The 26,063-nt window shown below is 40.9% G+C and overlaps 2 long non-coding RNA genes across 2 annotated transcripts in view; both read right to left on the reverse strand.

The window, feature by feature from the left end:
* The window catches only part of LOC135095276 (uncharacterized), a 77,820-nt gene that overhangs the window by 40,505 nt on the left and 11,252 nt on the right, over positions 1–26,063 (reverse strand). The window lies entirely within an intron of this gene.
* LOC135095253 (uncharacterized) lies at positions 4,153–6,450 on the reverse strand. The gene is made up of 2 exons (XR_010264170.1): positions 6,312–6,450; positions 4,153–6,148 (listed from the first exon to the last, which is right to left on the reverse strand). It is a non-coding gene; the product is annotated as an uncharacterized LOC135095253 (long non-coding RNA).

Consider the following 26,063-nt stretch of genomic DNA (forward strand, 5'->3'; position numbering starts at 1 on the left):
TGCTCTGTACTCTCGCTCTTCCTTCTTACAAGCAGAAAGTGAGTCCATTGCGATATGAAAAGGATATAAAAAAGGTGCCAGATTATGAAGAAATGCAGTTGTAGTGTAGAATGTTACTAATATTGTACCGAAATGCATTATTCATACATATTTTGAAGCTTTTAAAGCATTCTGCACATCTTACCATGTTGTTTTATATTTGACAGTGCCGCCGAAGTCCCGAGCGGCTTCGAGACAAGGAAGAGAAGCTCCGCGACTCACTTGAGCCAGTCAGTCAGTGGTCAGTGGCGTCAGCTTTGTTGTGGTGTACGCGTGAGTCTTGTGTTTTCTTGAACGCTTTTTTGGGCTTTAGGTGAACCAAAACTCTCCCAAAGCCTGTCCACAGTGGTCAGCAGGTATGTTAACCTGGTAATGAGTGTATTTGGACATACACTGCTAGTGAAACTGGTGTGTCATGCCTCGCTTGGCTGGTAGGAAGCAAACGGTTGAAGAATCAGTTGCCAGAACATTAATAACTAACGTTTTCTTAATTTTGCATATTTACTAGTTTTTGTATTTCATATGACTATCTAGGATGTAAGTGTTTCCAGTGCCATGAATCTAAAGGAATGGTGCTCGAAATGGGAGCTTGTAAGGCTGAGGGACACGAAAATAGGCTTGAGTGTTGGCGAGAGTGGGCGGTGCGCCTACTGTTTAGGCGTCTCTGCCCCTCACCAGTCACCACGCATCCCGCCGCTGTCACAGCATTCCCCGGTATATTACACTTGTTTCTGGAATGTTTACCGTAATGTCTGCAATCAGGAATCATCGTAAACATTAACCATTGTTGTCTTTCTGACCACCAGCACATCCTCTGCCGTTCCACCTTCTACCACTCCGATGTTATCTTCCACTTCCTTGTCGCTGTTTGTTCCTCCATCACTTTCATAACCATCATCCACTACCTTTCCCTCGTCACCACATCCTTCACCTCCACCACATCAACTCACTCCACTTCATCAACTCATTCACACGAGGAATCATGTGTGGAGCCAAGAGTGAGAGAGCTGAGGTGAATTAACACTCTTTAGTAAATCACTGTTCATCTCACTAAATTGAGAGTGACTTGTTGCCATGGGTTTATCTTTACCCCCACCAGCCCCACCCCAACCCAGCCTCCCCCCAGCCTTACCTCCCCTAGTCTCACCTCCCCAGCCCCATCTTTCCAGCTCCCTGTTCCTAGTTTCGCCTCCCCAGCCTCACCTTCCCAGCCTTCCCTAGCCTCACCTCCTCAGTCTAACCTCCACAACCCTGTCTTTCTAGCCTCGCCTCCTCTCTCCTGCTTACCTTGCCAACCACCCCCAGCTTCTCCACTCCCCAGCTTTAGTAGTAACGACCCCCGCAGGCCACGTAATTGCACGAGTCATTACCTTTTTTTTTTTTTTTTTGTGTGTGTGTGTGTGTGTGTGTGTGTGTGTGTGTGTGTGTCCACGAAGAGGCCAGGAAGCAGCAGCAGAATTGGCCTTTAGGTATTTACATTGACTAATTTATATAACGTGAATATCAAGCATCTCAGTTATGCTAGAGGTGGGATTAGATTAGCGGATGTTAGCTGGTTGTCTGTCTGTCTGTCTGTCTACCTGTTCATTAGTCTCTGTCCCGATACATCAATGTATTTTCTTTTTTTCTATTTATCTCAGTTTTGTTCTGTATCTATCTGTGTTTTTCTTTCTCTGCATCTATCTATGTATCTATCTATCTATCTATATGTATCTGCTGGTCTAATTTCATCAATCTATTTATATGTCTGTTATCTACCTATATAACTTCTCATTGCTCTCTCTGCTTGTCTAATTTCTTCCATTTATATGTCTGTTGTCTACCTATACAGTTTCTCACTGCTCTCTCTCTCTCTCTCTCTCTCTCTCTCTCTCTCTCTCTCTCTCTCTCTCTCTCTCTGGTAGGCTCTGTGGTACGTCGTTCGTGTTGCAGTCTGAAGGTTACGCGTTCGATCATGGAAACCTTTTTCGTCACCTTCACGTGGATGTTGCGGCGTCATAACTCACTTAGAATCATTGATGCAGTGAGGCGCTGGTCACTGCACCGCGGGGGCGCTTCGATCATGAATACTATCGTGCGGGAAAATTGGTAACTTCCAGTAAAGTGTCCACCTAGTGTTAAGAAAGTGAGAGGAAGAAATGTTTGCCAACGCCCTTCATAAGGAGACCAAACGAACTGGAATAGACCAGAGAACCTCACGAGAATAAAACCTTTTGCTTCACATTTGGATTAAATTGTTGGACTTGCCTATAGACTCCCACACTCTGGCGTCTTGAGAGTTTTTTTTTTCTTTCACGAGGTTTCACTGCATAAATACAAAAATAAATTCAACCTCTTCCCTCTCACTCACAGTCTTCAAGGAACATTGTAGTGTTTGTTGTCCTCGTCACGAGCTCTTAAATGATAATATTAATAAAAAAAGAACAATAATATATATATATATATATATATATATATATATATATATATATATATATATATATATATATATATATATATATATATATATATATATATATATATATATATATATATATATTAAGTATGACTCCTGGAGGTCCCGGGATGGTGTCATGCCGTGACTTCCCGAGTGACGTGAAAACCCTCCTTGAGACTTAGTTACTGGGGAAGTCTGCCTCCTAGTGGCGCCCGCTGGAAACGTAGGAACAAGCCTAAAGGATTGGGCCTACGGCTAAAGTGCTTCCCCGCGAGATGAATGTGAGGCGGGGAGTTGGACAAAATATTCCATCCTCCCTTCTCAATGAACGTTCATAGAGTAATGGGGTTCCGCCAGGCTTCGGAGCCTAGAACAGCTTCACTGATCCGGAGTCCTTCTGCTCCTTGGAGTTCTCTATCTCGTTGGGGTGGGGGCCGTCAGGGTGATTTGCCGAGTCGGTGGGTCAAACCCACTTACCCTCGACAGCGGTAGTCACTCTGGCGTTTCCGGGATGACGGCCCGCTGGTGGGGGGGTAGCGCTCTTCCTGCCTTCAAATACCAGCGGGTTCATGGCTTTGATAATGGGGTACACGGTGCGGATGCGGTACCAGTCCCCCCCGGGTCCGAGGGGCGGGCATAGAGCCTCTGTGTCCGTCCTTCGGATCAAGGGCGTCCTAGCAGAGCTCGCAGTCTGTGAATTGGTGTTTCGTGCTGCGGCGGGTCTAGTAAAGCAGATAGCCAATCGCCTGGCTGAGGGTGGCGTCCTCAGAACCGGAATCCTGTCGGGGGCGACTTCGGCAGGTAGGTTTCGCATCACCTGTGCCGTTGAAGACGGTAGGTGTGAGTAGTGCTGGCTTTAGCCCGCTACCCTGTCGTCCCCTCCAAAGGGGTTGTCCTGGCCGCCTGCTATCGGCTGCTTGGTCACCAAGCGCGGGTAAACGGCGGTCGAACAAAGCATGACTCAATCAAGATTTTTGTTGCCCTTGGCCAGTGTCCTCCCTACATAAAAAAAAAAAAAAAAAATATATATATATATATATATATATATATATATATATATATATATATATATATATATATATATATATATATATATATATATATATATATATATATATATATATATATATATATATATATATATATATATATATATATATATATATATATATATATATATATATATATATATTACAATCAAAACCCGGAATCAGTCAAAACTAGTTTTAACTAGGTATTTTCAATGTGTTGGTGAACAACTAGTATTACCTAGGCAAAACTAGTTACACCTTAATGTGTTTGATATAACTAGAAATATTAAAGTTTAACTAGTTAAATCTAGTTTTATCTGTTCGTGTAAGGTAAAACTAGATTCAGCAACGGTACTGAATGTCAAAAGTAGGTGAGGGATATGACCACTCGTTTGAGTACCATTGCTCATTTGAGTACCATTTTTGGGGAACTCAAACATAATTTGTTTGTGTTTGTAGCTCATTTTAGTATCTTTTTAGGTGGCTGAAACGTTTATTGGTCTATTAACATATGTGGGAATATATTTCCCACACTAAGTGTAGTAACAAATGTTTAATCGGACATGCAATGATAAACATGCTTTTATTCCTATCAAAATTATGTAGCGGTACCTTTGATAACATATAGGAAAAAAAATCTCTGCCAAATTGTCACAATTTATTTTTAACGAAATGTATTAAAATTCATTAAAACAATTATCAATTTATAATTCCAACTTAATTAAAATAAAAAACAATAATAATGAAACGCATCTCATACTCTTCAATAAAACAAACTGTGTCAGACCCAAGACAAAGCGCTAGTAATTGAAGTTACAAAGATATTCATTATTTGTTTTTACATGACATACTATTGTGACACTTTGAATTACAAAGGACTTTATTTTTTTTACATTTGCTAATGTTGGTTGCACAATGTTTTGTACAATGACATCTAAAGAATCCTTGGCCTGTTCCCACACTTGAACTAGTTGCTGCACTTCTTAAAGATATTTTTTTGTCGGTAGGTATATCTTTCACATCTAGGAATAACTGTTTACACACATCAAATTCAGACCGACTATACAATTTCTTAAGAATGCCGTCTCTAGTACCTAACTTACACAATTCATCCTCACTTCTGTTTAAAACAACTGCAATGATATTCCGCAAATCTCCTTTTCCCTTGTCAACATCTGGAATTGGTACAGTGACATTTTGTCCCACACTTGCTGGAGGGTGAGACGCATCAGATACTGTCTTCATTCTTTTTGCCTGCTTTTTCAAACTAGTACTAGCTACTTGCCTATCATGTGATGTTTGTGCTTCAGAATTACAGTTTAAACATATAACATTAGATCCAAAGATATCCTTGCCGCTCTCAACGTTTATTCCACAAGATTCGTGAATATGTGAGCCACACTTCGAGCAGTAGTGACCTTCACTTATTTCCATTTCACACACACAACTCGAAAACACTTCACTTCTATTACTAGATCGTGAATTTATGTCATCTTGATTTGTCATCTGCAAAGCAACATTAGATTCCCCAACAGTGTCCTTGTTTACATGTGCAATTATCTTCTCCAAATCCTCCTCATTATTTACAACTTTAATCAATTCTCGTGGAATGCATGTTGTTGCAAGGCCAACCCTTGGTTCTACACCAAACATTGCTTTGTATGGGCTTCGATTTATACCAGAATGATGGGCTCTGTTCTTCATAAATTGTACAAAGCGTAATCCTTCGGACCACCTTGCTGTATCATTGTCTTTCATCCATCCACTTAACATATTTTCAATATCTTGATTTGCCCGTTCCACAGACCCTTGACTTTGACTCTGTCTTGGTTTTCCATGCACAATTTTCAACTCTGGCCACAAAGAAGCTAAGGACGTTATAACACTATTTACAAATTCTCTTCCGTTATCACTCTGTAAAATGCAGGGTTAAAAAAATATCAACAAGGTGATAAGCAACTTCTTCAGCACGTTTACATTGCAATGCACGTAGTATCACAAATTTAGTTAAATGATCTTGATAAACCATTATGAATTTATATTTTCCATCTGCTTGTGTCTGCATATCAATTAAGTCCACTTGACACCGACTATTTAGCTCTGAGTGTAAGATTGGTTTGAAAACAAGTCCTCTTTTATTTTTCTTACTTTGGCACACTTTACACATGGTCAAGAAGAGCTTTATCATATCGGCTGTCACATTTGCATATTTCCTTTTAATTTCACATTTCAGTCTATCTCGACCACCATGACCGATTGCTACATGAGATGTCTTAATGACTTCAAAAATCTCGGGAGCAGGAACGTAATAACGAACTTGGTCATTTTTGCTACTTGCAATCAGTTTTTGAACACCACCAATTTCAATGACATCAAACCGCTTCAGTCTTCTGTACTGTAGAGACGTTTTCTTCTTAGCAGTTTTAGCCTTTTTTACCTCCTGCAACAGTGAACCGTATTTTTCTGCAGTAAGTATGTTGTAGTGTGGTTCTTGTTGCACGTCCCACTTCAGTATGGTCTGTAAAAACATAGTCTCCCATTCAGTGTCAGCTGCCTGGTTAGGAGGGCGGTCAAGAGGGTGTTCAGGATGGTCAGGTGAGCTCCAAGCTGCCATCTTGTTGTATTGGTGGCTCACGAACAACTGAAAGGTGAAGTAAATCAGTGAACCAGCTAAATGAGAATGAATCCTCCCCCCCCTTCCCCCACCCTACAAACTATGACTCAGTAACATCTAACAAAGAAATAACAATTAAGGTAAACGGCACTGCAATAATCTGATATCAGAGGACAACACACGTACTAACCTGTGTCAATGCAGGAGGACAGCGGACTGAAACATACAAAAACTGACAAGCCAGCGTCCTCACTTCCGGTGTTTGTCAAGCGAGTCCCACCCTTATGGTCCCCACATGGTTCACTCCACTCCCTAATGCTACTTATACATAGAAATGTTTTCCCTGGCACTACACCAGTTTCACTTTTAGTCTAACCTAGTTTACCCAAACTTAACAATTGTTAAAACTAGTTTTGACTGAAGTGTGTAGGTAAAACTAGGTGTAAAATACATTTCGTGTTTTACCGAGCCTTTATGTTAAGAAACTAGTTTTGCCTAGGTAATACTAGTTTTTACAAACAATAAATTATATTACTAGTTCTGACTAGTTGAAACTAGTTTTGGTTGATTTCGGGTTCTGACTGTAACATCTCGTGGAATGCATGTTGTTGCAAGGCCAACCCTTGGTTCTACACCAAACATTGCTTTGTATGGGCTTCGATTTATACCAGAATGATGGGCTCTGTTCTTCATAAATTGTACAAAGCGTAATCCTTCGGACCACCTTGCTGTATCATTGTCTTTCATCCATCCACTTTGTATATATATATATATATATATATATATATATATATATATATATATATATATATATATATATATATATATATATATATATATATATATATATATATATATATATATATATATATATATATATATAAAGTAAAGATTTCCCTCCAACTTGCAGTCCTCGTTTTCTAAGGTCTCCACGGCAGGTCTTAAACGCAGGTTGCAGGAAACTGAGGCCAGAGTCTTTTTTTTCTATAGCCTTTGTTCTACTATTAATATTCATTCTGCTTCGTGGGTCAGGAAGTGTTAAATTGATATATTCTCGTGTCTTAATTCTACACAATTCTAAAAACATTTTTCCTGTAAAGTGATGAAAAACGAGTCAATTCTATACCTTCAGTTTTTGTTTCATTAATACGAATCCCTGCGCTATGTAAATATAGTAATGTTTAACAGATATTTTTGGAGGGGCTTTTTATATTGTTCAGCACATAATCTTAGCCACGTTCCTTCACAGTGAGGAGGGATGCATAGTCTGTATCCCTAGCCTTTGTTGTACTGATACCATTCCTTATGCCGTGACTTTTTATATTGTTCAGCACATAATCTTAGCCACGTTCCTTCACAGTGAGGAGGGATGAATAGTCTGTATCCCTAGCCTTTGTTGTACTGATACCATTCCTTCTGCCGTAACTTCAGTAGTTTCCACGAAATATTTTTTCTCACTTTGAAAGTTCTTTACGACATAAATCTCAAACATGTTCTTGAAAAGTGAGAAAACAGGATTACTTCTCTCTGTCCTTTGTTTTACTCCTACGATTCCTTCTGTTTCCTTGGTTCGATAATCTCAAACTGACATTTTCTCGTTTTCGTAATTCCTCAGGGGAGAAATTTCAAGCACGTCCTTCAGAGCGGGGAGGCCTGTGTCTTGTTTACCTTTAAACTTTGCTCTGGTGATGTGATTTGTTCTGCGATGTAACGTTAATAGTCTTCAGTACACATCTTCTACTTTGCTTTAATAATACCATTCCATCTGGTATGTGTGTCTTAAGCTGATATATATATATATATATATATATATATATATATATATATATATATATATATATATATATATATATATATATATATATATATATATATATATATATATATATGATATTTCTTTCTTTCTTTCTTTCTTTCTTTCGAGGGAATTTGTAGCATGGTACAGAAAAGTGAAGGAGAGGAGTACTCTTTACCTGAAGCTTTTGTTTTGGTAATACGATTCCTTGTGGTGTGTGACTTAAGTATTGTTTTTGTAAGGTCTTTAAGACAGAATTTCACCACGTGCCTGGAGTGTGAGGCGGGAAGAGTCAGTTCTTTATCGTTGGCCTTTTGTTCTTTTTATTTCATCTCGACAGAATCTCGGCCACTTCCCTGAAAAGTGAGGACCAACGAATACATGACTTAATTGTGGGTTTCTTATACTAATGTGATTCCTTTTGTTGTGTAAGTTAGTGAGTTTAAGTGATGTATTCTCGTTTTCTTAATTCTTCTTGACTATTTTCAACCACGTTCCAGAAAACTAAGGAAGGGTTAGAATTCCTTATCTCTGCCTTGTAATGTGGCAATGCAAATCCTTCTCTGATGTAGATTTTACGTTTTTTTTTTTTCTTTGATTATCGGAATTGTTGTGGGCAGATTGCAAACCATGTTCATTAGGAAAAGTTTTATCAGTATTTAAGGAAATATTTCATTTTTCTCTCGCCAAACTTTGGAGGACACTAATCTGAGCCACGTTCAAGGTGAAGGCTTCGTTTCATGGAATAGAAAAGGGTGTGTTTTGTTAATGTATAGCGGCAGATTCATCCCAGAGCGTGTCTTTACAAGCTAGGGAGTCTTAGGCAAACATTTTCTTTTCTTCTTCAATTCCTCTGGATAGAAATCTGAGCCACATTCCTGGCAAAGTGAGAAGAAGTTTGTGTTTTCTTTATTTATTGCGTTAGTTTTATTTCCAGGGCTCATTTTTGGTACGTAAGTATATGTTTTATTTTTATTTATTACTTTTTTGATGAGGGAGGTGGACGTGACCAGAGTTTGAACTGAGCAGATTGAAAAGGCTAGCGTTAACTGACTGAACCATGAGGCACTTGTTTTGTGCGTGTAAGCAAGCTACTCTTAAGTGCATATTTTATTTTATACATTTACCACGATGGAAATTTCTCAAGTATGGCAAAAAGAGGCTCCTTTCCTTCCAACAGATTTATTAGAGTCGTGTTTGTCACTTCCAGCGTTACATTTTAGGTTAGATGGTCGTAGCAATAAACTCCACATGCAAGCCTTAAAGAATAACATTTCCTTCCACAAGTCACTGTAATTAAGTTCCTCATCTGTAACATCCATTCCATCCCAGCGATTTCTTGTGGTGTGTAGGTTAGGCAGAACAACACTGGGTCTAGAAGCTGCTCATGTTTGTCTGTCTGTCCACGCGTCGCCTTGAACTCGTGTACTGAAAGCCTACATGGAAATCTGCAGCTGGAAGAGAATTATATCTTGTAACGAGTGAGGAGAGCGGCAGGCAGACATTGGCAACCCCTCGCATTGTCTTGGTGTATGTAAACCTGCGTGTAAGGTCTTTTCGAGCTGCCGGGCTGGGAGGTGGTGCAGTTTTGAGTACTGGCAGGTGTATTGCATCGGCAGCGGTGTGCGTCCCTTCCATGTCGTGCAATTCAGGTACTGCCCGAGCCTTTTGAGTGACGCGACTTCTGAATCTTTGTGAAACGTGTTGGTGTGAAGTGTGGGTTTGTGAGGCACCACTGGCAGGCCACGAAGGACAGGGTGGCCCGAGTACTTCAGCCTTTTTACTGTTTATTTTATCGATGGTCAGTGAAATTCGGTACTGTTCGGAACGGAACGGAAGAAAAGAGTGGGGGAAATAAAAAAGAACAACATAGAGAGAGGGAAATTTGGGTGAATACGGGATGAAACAATGGGGAGAAAGACAGCTGGTACTGTTCGAACCCCTTGACTTACGTGACTTTTCATCAGCCTTTGTGGAATGATATAAAGTGTGGCTGTCAAAGACACTGCTGGCAGCGTAAAGGATGACAGGATACTTCACACCTTTTGTGCTTGTTTCATTGCTGGTCACTTAACAAAAAATGTGTGTGTGTGTGTGTGTGTGTGTGTGTGTGTGTGTGTGTGTGTGTGTGTGTGTGTGTGTCTGTGTGTCTGTGTGTCTGTGTGTCTGTGTGTCTGTGTGAATGTATGTGTGTTATTCATTCAGCACTAGGAAGCAGACAAGTATTAAAACAGTTTCTCTATTTACTAGTGATGAAAATGGTAGAAAACGCACGCACACACACACACACACACACACACACACACACACACACACACACACACACACACACACAGACACACATACACACAAGGACATCACACGTTGGTAGAGTTGCTGTTAATCCATTAACTCAGGATTACATTGGCGGGGCGCGAGGCAGTTTGATATAATGGGTGTGGCACATAACCAGCTGCGGTGCTCTTTGGTGTATACATTTGCTTGGTGTCAACACAGTTACGTACTTAATAACTTGCTGCTTCGTTCTCCGACATGGTCTGTATTTCCTGCTGCCTGTGACTGGAGCTGTTTCCACACACAAGTGTCCTCAATGAAAACTACACTGCCTTTCTTTCGCATCTACTTTTTTTTTTTTTTGCGGGAAAGAATGACTGTGAACCATTATCTTGCCCTCATTCCTTCACCGCTCATCCAGATTTATATATATATATATATATATATATATATATATATATATATATATATATATATATATATATATATATATATATATATATATATATATATATATATATATATATATATATATATATATATATATATATATATATATATATATATATATATATATATATATATATATATATATATATATATATATATATATATATATATATATATATATATATATATATATATATATATATATATATATATATATATATATATATACAATCCTTCACCTCGGAGTCCTCATCTGGGAAGGGGACCACAAATGTCCCCAGGTTGGACTGCTCTTCAGATATCAACTAAATGTCTTGACAACCCCCCCCCAACTTTTTTCCATAAACTTGTGCAACATTCGCGGTCTAAGATCTAATTTCCAATCTGTAGAACACCACCTCTCCTCTTGTAAACCTCATCTTCTTCTCGTCACTGAAACACAAGTGTCTGACGCAACAAACATTTTCAAATTATTTACAAAACTAAAGTGCAAATATAGTTATGGTTATATTTCTGCGTCACATGTACAGAGAGAGAGAGAGAGAGAGAGAGAGAGAGAGAGAGAGAGAGAGAGAGAGAGAGAGAGAGAGAGAGAGAGAGAGAGAGAGAGAGTTTTACGTGTGTAGATTAATAAAAAAAATTCTTGAAATTCTATTAAACCTTACCTGAGGGGATATGGAAGAAGGGAGAGGGGAGGAAGGGGGAAGGGAGAGGTGAGAGGGAGGATGGGAAGGGGAACGAAGGGGGAGAGAGGGAGGGAAGGGAGGAAGGAAAGGGTTGAAGAAAAGAGGAAAGTTAAGGAAGAGATGATTGCTGTGTTATCATGTTCTGTTTATCTATTTATTTATTTATTTATTTTATTTATTTATTTACTCATTTTTATAAGTGAGAATTGCGATTGTGGAGGAGAATTTTTGTTTGTTTGTTTGTTTGTTTGTTTGTTCTTGTTTGACCTGCCTTTCGTTCCTCGTTTCTTTGTTTTATATTGTTTGTATTTTCTGGTGTTGTTCTTGTCTTCCTGTTACTCCTTTTTTTGTCTTCTTTTCTCCTTCACCTCCTCTCCCCGTCCTTTTCCTTTTTTTCCTTTTTCTTCTCTTACTTTTCATCTTCCTCTTCCTCCACCACCACCACCACCACCACAACTATTTTTTTTTCTTCTTCCTCCTCTTTATTTTCATTCACCACCACCACCACCACAAGTTCCCTCCACATTGATCACATTGTCAGTCTCTCCTCACTCGATCCCTAGTATACAGCGGCACTCATTCCTCACCTAGTGGCGGCAGTTAGGGTGCACGTCACTCCCGGGTGTTACAGGAGACTCATTACAGGACAATAAACACGTTGCAGAGGCTCAGGTTTTGTCACTATTTACCTGGATATAAACACCTTCATTATTCTCCACTCGGGTCGTCTGTGTTTTTTCCCTGACAGGTTCAAGATTGACTTAAAGAGACAAGAAGGGAGTGGTTCATAAATAGAATGGTGGATGAATGGAATAGAGTAAGGAATCAGGTCATTAGTGCAGAGTTATATGGGAGTTTTAAAAGATTGGACAAATTTATGAATGATTAGTGGAAATTGATGTGTTTTGTAAAGACTGCCACGTGTAGGCCTGATGGCTTCTTGCAGCTTCCCTTGTTTCCTTTGTAATGTTCTTATAGCCTCGTGTTCTTGAGCTTTTTCTGTCTCACCAGGGCTATTTTCAGAGGCTACAGAGATGCTTTCTGAAGTTGTCACGCGTGTTTCTCCCACTGGTTAGGTAGAATCCTCGATCACCTGCTGCTACAATAATGATCATTGCGTAGGGAGGGGGTGGCAGCTTTACTGGGGGGGGGGGGCGCCTCTACTCTCGACCTTGCTCTCTCACGCTTTGCTGCCTTACGTGGAGCGAACACGACCTGGGAAGACATAAACCGATAAAGGAGGAAGAGGAGGAGGAGAAAGAAGAGAGGGAGGAGGAGGAGGAGGAGGAGGAGAAGGAGTACTTGGCGGAATAAAAGAAAGCTAAGTACAGCGGAGACAAGTGGGAGTGAAAACCTGAAGAGGAAAATAAAAAGGGAAATGAAGAGAAAGTTGCTAATGATAAGAATGAAGGTTACGAGACTCTGGAAGAACAAAGAAAATGAAGAGGTGAACCAGAGGGATGAATAAGAGAACATGAAAATGAAGAGAAAGGATGAGATGAAGAGGAGAAGGAAATGGAGAAAGAGGAGGAGGAGGATTAAGAATAGAAGGTCGAAGAGAAGGAAGAAGAGGAGGAAGGGGAAAATTACAATGAAGAGAGAGGAGGAGGAAGACGAGGAGGACAAGAAACAGAAAGAGAAGAAAAGAGAAAGAGAGAAAAAAAATCAGTAAGACGGAGTAAGGGAAGATGAAAAACAGAGGAACACGAAAAAAAAAAAAAAGAAGAAGAAAAGGATAACATCAACAGTATCACAAGTTCATTACCTTCACTCGGTGTTCACTTGACTGACTTTATGAAATTCGTGCACACCTTTGGTTTTCGCTGACCAGTGCTCACCTCAGCCCCTGCTTGCCTGATATCCTGCTTGAGGGAGAGTGAATGCCTTGAAATTAGTGATTAGCGGACGGCGAGGGGCGGAGAAGGAGGCTGGCAAGGGTGGAAAGGAGGGAGTGGATAGATGGAAGGATGGATGGACTAGAATGGTGGATCGGATGGTTGTTAGTGGGTGGCGTGGATGGTTGATGGAAGGATGGAAAGACTAGGATGGAAGGATAGAAGACTAGGATGGACTAGGATGAATGATGTCTGGACTTGGATGGTTCACAGTGGATGGTCAGGATGAAAAGTAATGATTTTGTCAGTTTTTCATCGTACTGTGAACTTCAGAGTAAAAAATGTTGAAAAAAATGACTTGAGGGGAATGTGTCCAGAGGGGAGGATGTTTAAAGGGGAAAATGATCAGAGGGAAGAATGAATAGAGGGAAAAATGTGTAGAAAAGGAAAATATTAGGAAAATTAATTGAGTGAATCATGTTTACAAAGGAAAATATCTAAAGAGGAAAATGACGAGAGGAAAATAATTACTAAAAGGAAAATGACAACTAAGAAAATTATCACAAAGAAGAAAATGAAAAGGAAAACTGTTCAGTGGAAAAATTATGTACAGGAGAAAATAACGAGAGAAAAAAAAATGACAAGATGAAAAAAAAAACGGTGAGGGAAAATTTGAATAGAAAAATTACTTCTTTCTTTTCGATATGGTTCCCGTGACATCGTTGTAGTGTGAAAATACTCATACATACAAGGCAGGGAGCGTTGTAATTCTATCTAGACGCTTGACCTCAGCTGACAGTCTTAACAAGGCCCTCACATCCTCTTTCTCTCTCCCTTCTTCCCTTCCTTCCTCCTCTTTACCTTTTTTTCTTCCTTCTTCTCTTTCTTCCTGTTCTTCCAGATGTTCTTCTCCCACACTTCCTGGTTTCCTCTTTTACTTAACCTCTCCTCATTCTTCTCCTCCTCATCTTTCTCTTCCTCTTTCTTCCTCTTACTGGTTGCTTTTCTTTTACGCGTTCTGCATTCCTAACTTCTTCCTGCAGTCTCTTTACTCCTTTCCTACTCATTCCTCCTACTCTTCTTATTCCCATCTATTTTTTTCTTTTCTTTATTCCTTTTCAGTCTTTCTTTTCCTCCTCCCCTGTCCTATCTACTGTCTTTCTTCTTCTTCCTTCTCACATCCTTTCCTTCTACTCTTCAAATGTTCATTTCCTCATGTTTCCTTACGTCTCTACTTGTCATAATCTTCATCAGTAATCTTCCTGCACCTTCCCATTTTTCCACTACCTTCATATTAATCAGTCCCACAATGAGATGAATAAAAATGTTGAAAGGTGATGAAATTGATCCTGCGCTATTCATGTGGCTACAGATGGAGGCGCAGCAAATGAAAGTGAAAGAGAGCGCGCCAATACCGTAGTTTTTCACACTTGCTAGCTGGCAGGGGAGAGAGGTCGTGAAGCAGCGGTCATGGCATTGTAAGAGTGAACGAGTGAGTCAATGAGTCAGCGAGTCGGCGAGTGAACTTGAAGAAGGAATGTGAAGAAGATCGATATGGCTAGAGAGAGAGAGAGAGAGAGAGAGAGAGAGAGAGAGAGAGAGAGAGAGAGAGAGAGAGAGAGAGAGAGAGAGAGAGAGAGAGAGAGAGAGATTATGTAACAGTAAGAATCATGAAAAATATGAGTGAAATATTTGCAAAGTATGTAAAGTAAAATAACATAGAGATTGCAAAGATATTACACACACACACACACACACACACACACACACACACACACACACACACACACACACACACTCTGACACACACACACACACACACACACACACTGACACACACACACACACACACACGCACACTGACACACACACACACACACACACACACACACACACACACACACACACACACACACACACACACACACTGACACACACTGACACACACACACACACACACACACACACACACACACACACACTGACACACACACACACACACACACACACACACACTGACACACACACACACACTGACACACACACACACACACATTGACACAAACATACACACACACACACACACTGACACACACACACACACACTGACACACACACACACTGACACACACACACACTGACACACACACACACACTGATACACACACACACACTGACACACACACACACACACACACTGACACACACACACTGACACACACACACACACTGACACACACACACACACACTGACACACACACACACACACACACACACACACACTGACACACACACACACACACACACACACACACACACACACACACACACACACACACACACACACACACACAGTTTCCATGATAGTTATAACTTCTTACCTCCTACACCACCACCACCACCATCACCTACTCCTGCTACCTCATTATCTTATCTTATCTACTAATCCATTTCACCCTGCTCTCCTCACTCTTGGTCTCCCATGCAGGATTTGCCCTAATTAGAGTCAGGAAGGAGGAGAATAGAGGAGGAGGCAGTAGACACCTGCCGAAACGATAATTACTCCCAGTGAGGTGTGCAGCACTGTTCAGGGGGTGCTGTGAACTTATCATTAAACCCAGCTGTGACCTCACTGAACGTTTCCCCTTGTGTCTCACAACACAAGGAGGTAGTCACAGCCTGCCCTATAAAGACAACTCTCTTCCTCCACACAAAACTACAAGCACCTAATAACACACACACCCTTCACTCTAAAATTTTAAAATCTTGGCGATTCCTACACCAGCCTCGGAGTCCCCATCTGGGGAGGGGACCATAAATGTCCCCAGGTCGGACTGCCTTTCCGTCGACGACCCTAAGTGTCTTGACACCCCCCTCAACTTTTTCTTCATTAACTTCTGCAACATTCGCGGTCTAAGATCTAATTTTCAATCTGTAGAACACCACATCTCCTCTTCTAAACCTCATCTTCTTTTCCTCACTGAAACTCAGGTGTCTGAGGCAACTGACAGTAGCCCCTTTTTCTGTTCCCTCCTACTTTCTCTATCCTCATTTTCGATCCAAAGCTGGATGCTGCGTTTATGTGCGCAATGACCTAACCTGCTCTCGTGCCCACGCTCTTGAATCTTCCGAGTTTTCCACCATCTGGCTAAGACTACAGAGTCATTCTTATACTAAATTTATCTGTGCTGTATACTTCTCTCCTAACTCCTCTGACTATAAGAAATTCTTTGACTACTTAACTTCCAAAGTGGAGCACATTCTGACCCTCTTCCCTTTTGCAGAGATCTCCATTCTTGGAGACTTCAATGTTCACCAAAAGCTTTGGCTTTCTTCTCCCTTCACTGACCATCCTGGTGAACTAGCCTACAACTTTGCTATCCTCCATGACCTAGAGCAATTGGTGCAACACCCTACTCGTATTCCTGACCGTCTTGGAGATACGCCCAACATTCTGGACCTTTTCCTGACCCCTGATCCTTCTGCTTATGCTGTCACCCTTTCTTCTCCGTTGGGCTCCTCCGATCACAATCTCATATCTTTATCTTGTCCTATCACTCCAATCCCTCCTCAGGATCCCCCTAAGCGAAGGTGCCTCTGACGTTTTGCCTCTGCTAGTTGGGGGGACCTGAGGAGGTATTTTGCTGATTTTTCTTGGAATGACTACTGCTTCCGTGTCAGAGACCCGTCTTTGTTTGCTGAGCGCATAACAGAGGTGATAGTGTCTGGCATGGAGGCGTATATTCCTCACTCTTTTTCTCGTTCTAAACCTTCTAAACCTTGGTTTAACACAGCTTGTTCTCGTGCTATACATGATAGAGAGGTGGCCCACAAAAGGTACTTAAGCCTTCCATCACCAGAATCTCATGCACTTTATATTTCTGCCCGGAACCATGCCAAGTCTGTTCTCCAACTAGCCAAAAACTCCTTCATTAACAGAAAATGTCAAAACCTTTCAAGATCTAACTCCCCTCGTGATTTCTGGCATCTAGCCAAAAATATCTCCAATAACTTTGCTTCTTCTTCTTTCCCTCCTCTACTTCAACCAGATGGCACCACTGCTATCACATCTATTTCTAAAGCTGAACCCTTTGCTCAAACCTTTGCTAAAAACTCTACATTGGACGATTCTGGGCTTGTTCCTCCCTCTCCTCCACCCTCTGACTACTTCATGCCACGTATTAAAATTCTTCGTAATGATGTTTTCCATGCCCTCGTTGGTCTAAACCCTCGGAAGGCTTATGGACCTGATGGGGTCCCTCCTATTGTTCTCCGAAACTGTGCCTCCGTGCTTGCTCCTTGCCTAGTCAAACTCTTTTAGCTCTGTCTGTCAACATCTACCTTTCCTTCTTGCTGGAAGTTTGCCTACATTCAACCTGTTCCTAAAAAGGGTGACCGCTCTAATTCCTCAAACTACCGTCCTATTTCTTTAATTTCCTGCTTATCTAAAGTTTTTGAATCTATCTTCAACAGGAAGATTCTTAAACATCTATCACTTCACAACCTTCTATCTGATCGCCAGTATGGGTTCCGTCAAGGCCGCTCTACTGGTGATCTTCTGGCTTTCCTTACTGAGTCTTGGTCATCCTCTTTTAGAGACTTTGGTAAAACTTTTGCTGTTGCCTTGGGCATATCAAAAGCCTTTGATAGAGTCTGGCACAAAGCTTTGATTTCCAAACTACCCTCCTACGGCTTCTATCCTTCTCTCTGTAACTTCATCTCAAGTTTCCTTTCTGACCGTTCTATTGCTGCTGTGGTAGACGGTCACTGTTCTTCTCCTAAATCTATTAACAGTGGTGTTCCTCAGGGTTCTGTCCTGTCACCCACTCTCTTCTTATTATTCATTAATGATCTTCTAAACCAAACTTCTTGCCCTATCCACTCCTATGCTGATGATACCACCCTGCACTTTTCCACGTCTTTTCATAGACGTCCAGCCCTTCAGGAGGTAAACATATCACGCAGGGAAGCCACAGAACGCCTGACTTCTGATCTTTCTAAAATTTCTGATTGGGGCAGAGCAAACTTGGTATTGTTCAATGCCTCAAAAACTCAATTCCTCCATCTATCAACTCGACACAATCTTCCAGACAACTATCCCCTCTTCTTCAATGACACTCAACTGTCCCCCTCTTCTACACTGAACATCCTCGGTCTGTCCTTTACTTATAATCTGAACTGGAAACTTCACATCTCATCTCTAGCTAAAACAGCTTCTATGAAGTTAGGTGTTCTGAGACGTCTCCACCAGTTTTTCTCACCCCCCCAGCTGCTAACTCTGTACAAGGGCCTTATCCGTCCATGTATGGAGTATGCTTCATATGTCTGGGGGAGTTCCACTCATACTGCTCTTCTAGACAGGGTGGAATCAAAAGCTTTTCGTCTCATCAACTCCTCTCCTCTAACTGACTGTCTTCAGCCCCTTTCTCACCGCCGCAATGTTGCATATCTAGCTGTCTTCTACCGCTATTTTCATGCCAACTGCTCTTCTGATCTTGCTAACTGCATGCCTCCCCTCCTTCCGCGGCCTCGCTGCACAAGACTTTCTTCTTTCTCTCACCCCTATTCTGTCCACCTCTCTAACGCAAGAGTTAACCAGTATTCTCAATCATTCATCCCTTTCTCTGGTAAACTCTGGAACTCCCTGCCTTCTTCTGTATTTCCACCTTCCTATGACTTGAATTCCTTCAAGAGGGAGGTTTCAAGACACTTATCCACCAATTTTTGACCACTGCTTTGACCCTTTTATGGGACTGCCATTTCAGTGGGCATTTTTTTTGTTAGATTTTTGTTGCCCTTGGCCAGTATCCTTTCTATATAAAAATAAATAAATAAATAAATAATAATTTGTTACAGGTGTCTTTCCCCCCTTATGATGATACAGGTTGTACTCACGAAGCTGATTAACCTGGCGCAAGTTGTCAAGTAATCTTACCTGTGTGTGAGTCATTCCACGTGTCTCTTTTCTCTCTCTCTCTCTCTCTCTCTCTCTCTCTCTCTCTCTCTCTCTCTCTCTCTCTCTCTCTCTCTCTCTCTCTCTCTCTCTCTCTGTCTCTCATCCTATACATTAATGATATAGATAAAGGAATTGTCTCCAGAATCTCTGAGTTTGCCGACGACACGAAGTTAGGATCAGACGTTTCGACTCCGGAGAAAGTAGAACAACTTCAGCTTGATCTCCATAAGCTGGGAGAGTTGTCAGACAAATGGCAGATGCCATTTAATGCAGCCAAGTGCAAGGTCATGCACATTGGGTACCGCAACCCCCAATATGAGTACGTTCTTAAGGGAAAGCCTCTGAAGAGCACTGACTCGGAGAAAGGCTTGGGTGTAGTTATTACCAATGACCTCAAGTTCTCGAAGCAGTGTATAGCTGTAGAGAAGAAGGCTCAGAAACTTTTGTGCTACATAAAGAGACAGTTTGGATATTGTAAAAAAAAAAAAAAAATAGTATTATCACTGTACAACTCTCTCGTCTGTCCACATTTGGAGTACGTAGTTCAGTTTTGGAGTCCTTCTTACCGTAAAAACATCACAAGACTGGAGAGAGTACAGGCCAGGGCGTAGACTCGATGTCACCTGGACATGTGTTTCTAACTTAGCTTGAGTCTCTTTCAATACTGCCTGTATGGGTCATAAGGCCTTCTGGAGTACTTCTCTTCCTTGTAACTCCTTGTAACTTGTAACTCTCTCTCTCTCTCTCTCTCTCTCTCTCTCTCTCTCTCTCTCTCTCTCTCTCTCTCTCTCTCTCTCTCTCAAGTGCGTGTAAGAAAGAGGACAAAAGAGAGGAAGCGATTGAAGGAAAAAGTAAGAATTACTTCTCTTTCATACCAGAGAGGCTGTGAAGGAAAAGGGAAAGGGGAGGGAAGGAGGGAAGAGGAGAAGAGAAAGGGGAGGGAAGGAGGAAAGGAGGGAGGGATTGAGGGAAGGAAAGTAGGAAGGGAGTAAGACTGACACGCTGGCTTCTTTTTACGCTCCTTTCTGAAAGCCAACGACGTATAATCTCCTCCTCCTCCTCCTCCTCCTCCTTCTCTTTGTTTGCTTCTTCATCTCCCTGATGCTTGTTTTGTTGTTGTTTTTGTTGTATTTCCTTTTCGCTTCCTGCTGCTCCTCCTCCTATGTGAAAACAAAAAGGGTTTTAACATCAACGATTGGTCCACTAATAACAGAAAATGGCACAAAAATAGAAAACGAAACAGACATGGCGAACACCCTGAACGAGTACTTTTCAACAGTCTTCACGACTGAGGATGTTCAGGGCAGTCTGCCGACCCCCTCGACTCAGTCAAGAGGCACCACGCTGCCGGACTTCACCATCACAGAAAGTGAAATCCTCTGAGTCACGAAGAGCATGAACGTAAACAAAACAGCCGGGCCAGACAAGATATCACCCAGGCTTCTTAAAGAAGCAAGAAATGAGCTCGTGAAACGCTTACAATTTTATTCAATAAAACTTTACTAGCGGGTAAAGTTCCCCACGAATGGAAACTAGTAAATGTCACGCCAGTCTTTAAAAATAAATAAATAAATAAATCTCTCCCAGCCAATTACAGGCTGATCAGTCTCACTTCAGTATTGTGAAAGCTGATGGAAACAATAATCAGAGATAGAAATGTTAAATATTTAGAAGAAAACAAAATCATAAAGGATTCGCAACACGATTTCAGAACCAAGCGTTCCTGCTTAATGAACTTACTATTTAACTCGCATGACGAGACAAAAGCTTTTGATATTATCTACCTTGATTTCCAGAAAGCTTTCGACACTGTTCTCCTTAAGAGACTCACCAGTAAAGTAAAAGCTCACGGCATTGCCGGAAACACCCTGAAATGGCTGAGAGACTGGCTCTCTGACAGAAAACAGCGTGTTGTGATAAATGCAAAAGAGTCAGAGTGGCAAAAGGTAAACAGCGGTGTTCCTCAAGGCTCAGTATTAAGACCATTACTCTTTATAATGTACATTAATGATATTGATGAAGGGATAAATTGCAAAATAAGTAAATTTGCAGACGACACCAAGATAACAAGTAGAATAACGTCTGTGTCACAATGGCAGGAACTCCAGTGTGACCTAAATAGACTAACAAGCTGGGCAGAAAATGGCGGATGAGATTCAATATAGAAAAGTGTACTCGTACAATACATATCTCGCCTGAACAATGTTCAGGCGAGATATGTAATGAATAACATGCCACTGTCAAGCACCGATAAAGAAACTTCGCAGGTAATATTCATTGAGGAACACATCCTACACCACCCAATCCCTCTCTGTCAATATATAACACCCACATTTTACTGTGACTGCATTACAACTGTGTGGCTCTACTTACTGGTACTGCGACAGGCGGCTTGCCCATCCTGACCCTCTCTGGTCTGACAGCTGTGTCTAGCTTGTCCCTCTCTCTGTTTCTGTCTATTCCCGTCTCCTACACCTTGTAATATACGCGTGATGTTAGAGCGACCTTTTGCCCCAACAAGGCTTCCGTTGCTATAACATTTATTTTCCACTACTTCGATCATTCGCGGCATTTTCCTGTAACTTTCAATAAGGTTCATTTTCGAGTAAATATATTTATTTTCTCATACTTTGGTCATATGGTTCAATTTCATATACTTTCCGCAAGATCCATTTTCAAGTAACTATATTTATCTTCCCCGTACTTCGATCACACAGTTTATTTTTCCTTAACTTTCAATAAGATTCATTCTCGAGTTACTTTGGTAATCGCATCTTCTAATCAGGAACAAGGAGGCGGCGGTTCCTGTGGTGTGCCGGCTGTCCGTGTTGTCCATGTCACCTGTTTCCGGTGACCTCTGCTTCCCTCGTATACTAATTCAGTGATGGCCACCTGAGTACCTCTTCTTGTAATGTTGTGCTAATCTCCGGCTCTGTTAGTGTTGTGATGACTCACCGCATCTTGTTGTTCTCCACGGTGGTCACGTCTCGTCTCTTATCTGTCAGGGTGGTGATAGCTTCTTGATACCTGCTGTCGTTTTTATCATCTTCTTCCCTCATTTATTCTTTCTACTTCTCGTTTCCCTTTTTCATTTCTTCACTTTTGTTTCATTCTTGTTTCTTGTTACATGTTTCATTTCTTGTTGTTTGCTGGGTTACAACAACGTCCCTATTCTTCCTCCACGGCCCCTCACTTTCCTTCACTGCCTCTACTTCCCCTGGCTCTCCTTCCTTCACTGCTCCTCCTTCACCGTCCCTCTTCCCTCACTTGCCTTTCTTCCATCATTATTCCTCCTTCCCTTCACTGCTCTTCCTTCCTTCCCTGCCTTGCCCTGCTCATCCATTCCCCTGTCCCCTTCCTTCACCACCCTCCAGCCTCCCCCATCCTCGCCACTCTCGGATGTTGTTTATCTAGTCTCTCTCTCTCTCTCTCTCTCTCTCTCTCTCTCTCTCTCTCTCTCTCTCTCTCTCTCTCTCTCTCTCTCTCTCTCTCTCTCTTTTCTATTCAAGTCTTGTCTGTTTTTTTTTTTTTTTTGGTTTAACTCTCTCATTACTTATGGCATCGTTTTCCTTCCTCTTTCTTTCTTCCTTCCTTTTTGTATTTATTTGATTTCCTTTCTTCGTTTTCTACCTTTCCGTTATTTCATTTTTTTTTATCCTTCCTGCCTTCCTTTCTTTCATTTGATTTCTCTCCTTTTCTTATCCGTTTCTTCCTTTCCCTCTCCTTTTGTTCATACCTTCCTTTTTTCTTTTTTTTCTCCGTTTTACTTTTATTTATTTATTTATTTCATTTTATTAATTAATTATTTTTTTGGTGGGGAAGGCTTTGCTTTTATTTATTCCTTTCTTTTCTCCTACGTTCCTTCCTTCCCTCCTTTCTGCCTCTCTTCCTCCCTCCCTCTCACTTTCCCTCCCTCTCTCACCGTGCCTGCATCCTTGCATTTTCCAGCCTACATCCACTTTACAAGATTGCTCAGTGTACTTTATCACAGACAGCCTCGGAAGAACCAAAATGCAAGTTAGATATGTTTGTTCTTCATTTGTATTTCTTTGTGAGTGATCTAAATAAACTCCGTGCTCTTATCTATTACTGTTTGTTCATGTGTGAGCGATTTCAACCTCCGGTCCTTATCTTTTACTTCTTGTTTTTTCCTTTGTATCCCTCCGAGTGGCCATGTCTATTGGCGTTCGTTCTTACTTCGTGTTCCTGCAGGAGTGACCTATCCCTCGCCTCTCTCTTCCTCAGCTGTGACGCAAGGAGCAGCTTTCTCAGCGACGGGGAGCGGTGGACGGCGGATGAATACTTTGGCTCCCGCGCCTTCTTCTGCATCATGTCCGCCCGCTGACCCTGGTGGTGGGCGACGTGCGTCAGAGGAGTTGAAAATGTAGGGGACTCGCTGCTGTGCCCTGCGTGTAGCTGTGAGGTGAAGTGCAGACGGCTGCATTGTCTCAGCCTCGGAGGTGCCACTTGTTCAAATTACGAATGGTTTAATGTTATTTTTTGCAGGCTGTGGAATATTGCAGTATCTTATAACAAGACAAATGATATAAAAAAGCATGTAATTTACCGATAAGCATTACACAACAACATTATTGCGGTGATAAAATGTACTCCTGTAAAATGCTACGTGGCATCGTCTCTCAGCTGTTTTCAAGGTCGCAAGGGCAGGCTACCCACCCGCCCTCCTCCCTCGCTTTGATGATGCCGCGTAGCATTTTACAGAAGTACTTTTAATCACCGCAATAATGTTGTCCTGTAACGCTTATCGGTAAATTACATGCTTTGTAATCCCATTTGTCTTGTTATAAGATAATGTAATATTAAACCATTCGTAATATGACTAAGTGGCACCTCCGAGGCTGCGACAATACAACCGTGTGTCCGTCATTTCACAGAGCACACCCGCGAGTCCCGTACATTTTCAAATCCTCTGATGGGTAAACAAAGCCTTAAAATGCATATGTGCATAGAACATTTTCTACTTAGAATTAAACGTTCTTTCACCTCTTTCAGTATTTGCAGAAACTCGCGTTACACCCTGTATAGGAAATTAGAGACGTCGCAGTGAGCGTTTTGATACCAGATAGCGCCAGAATTTTTAATTCTCGCCGGAAAATAAATATCTTTTGGGGCAAGGTTTTACAAGCTTACAAAGGTGTATCGTTGCACAGTAATGCGTCTGAATTTTAAGTCAATTAATTTCGTGATAACTGACAGCACATGACATTGTTTGAGCCTCTATTCATAATTTCAGATGATATTCTTAAAAGAGCCTATAAGTGTATCAAGGCAGGCAATCTGTAATTTTCTACTGACCTCAATGGAAGTATACTAATATATACTTGCATTTTCATGTACTAAACAACAGGCAAATCCATTTAATGTAAAGAAAATATAATTTTGTATCAGAGACTTTATTTTTGCGGTACGATCACTATCCTCGGGTACTTGGGCAGCGAGCAAACCAAAACACAGGACCACGCTTACTCGACTACCCTGCACAATGGATACATCACCGCCACAATCATGGACTACAGCGGAATTAAGAAAATTCCCGAAAGAACGAGCTATACCCTATTCTGGATATAGTAAAGCAAAGTAAAGGCCTTTGTATCGGCAGAACTGAGAGGCTATTGTTTACACTTTACACTCCTTCCTAACGGCGTGCGGCGCTTTTTTTAACTGAAGAATCATGATCAAGATAAGTACGTCGTACGTCCGCCAGCGGTGCTGTTCTTTTTTTTTATTTCACTGATTACTTTCATATACAGGACGTATCAGTGATATCTGATATTTTTCAACATTCCCAGATAAAATGCACAAGCCGAAATCAACATCCTTTTATTTTTACTGTTCATACTTACTTAAAAAAAAATCATTACCTATTTTTAGTTTTATCTTATAATTCAATTAACAAAGCCTTATCATACACCAGTAAGTATGAATATTAATATTAAGGGTTATGTTTTTAATTTTAGATACACTTGTGCAGCAATTCATGCTGTACTTTTCCTGCACATCGATTTCAAATTTAGCTAAGACACCCCTTTGCCCCAGGAAATCGCAGACAATTAAAAATGCTGGCGCTGATAGGTATCTACCAGCCTCACTGCCACGTCTCTAATTGCAAGGTGGCGAACAAGTTGTCTCAGTATATCAACCACGGGAACAATAGACACCTGTAACCGCTTCACTCAGGGCGTTCAATCTCTTATGCTTTCGGATCCAATACCTTACATTCTTCAGTTAAAAAACTCATTACCTTACACACACACACACACACACACACACACACACACACACACCTTTCCTCAAACTCATTCATATTTCACCTTTTTTTTCCCCACAATGCATTTTTAATCTTTCCTGTTTATTAATTAAGCTCCTTTGCGCACCTTATGAATTAATTCGAGCGTTTCATTAAGTTACAGGAGAGAAGCAAGTGATACTTCTTAATGGTTCGGTTTCATTTGGAAGGGAAGGAATAGGAGGTAGAAAAGGGTTATTGTGATAGATAAGGTAAAAAGAAAGGGTTATATATATATATATATATATATATATATATATATATATATATATATATATATATATATATATATATATATATATATATATATATATATTTTATTAAAAGCGTTAACTTATCTATGAAAAGAGTGTTTGTGTGTGTGTGTGTAATAATAATGTTTCTTTCTCTCTCTCTCTCAATGAAAGATAAGAGCGAGAGAAAACAGAAAAACAAAACTGTTGTAAGGAGAGAGAGAGAGAGAGAGAGAGAGAGAGAGAGAGAGAGCGTAAACCACCAACACAAAATTAAATTCCTGAGCAGATCTCTTCTCTCTCTCTCTCTCTCTCATAATCCATCCCTGCTATACGTAATCACAATGTAATGCCCTATTGTTTGGTTTATTTTCGTAAGTGTTCCCCTCCTCACCCCATTTTTTC

The sequence above is a fragment of the Scylla paramamosain genome, chromosome 48, assembly GCF_035594125.1.
Source record: "Scylla paramamosain isolate STU-SP2022 chromosome 48, ASM3559412v1, whole genome shotgun sequence".
In the NCBI taxonomy this organism is placed as follows: Eukaryota; Metazoa; Arthropoda; class Malacostraca; order Decapoda; family Portunidae; genus Scylla; species Scylla paramamosain.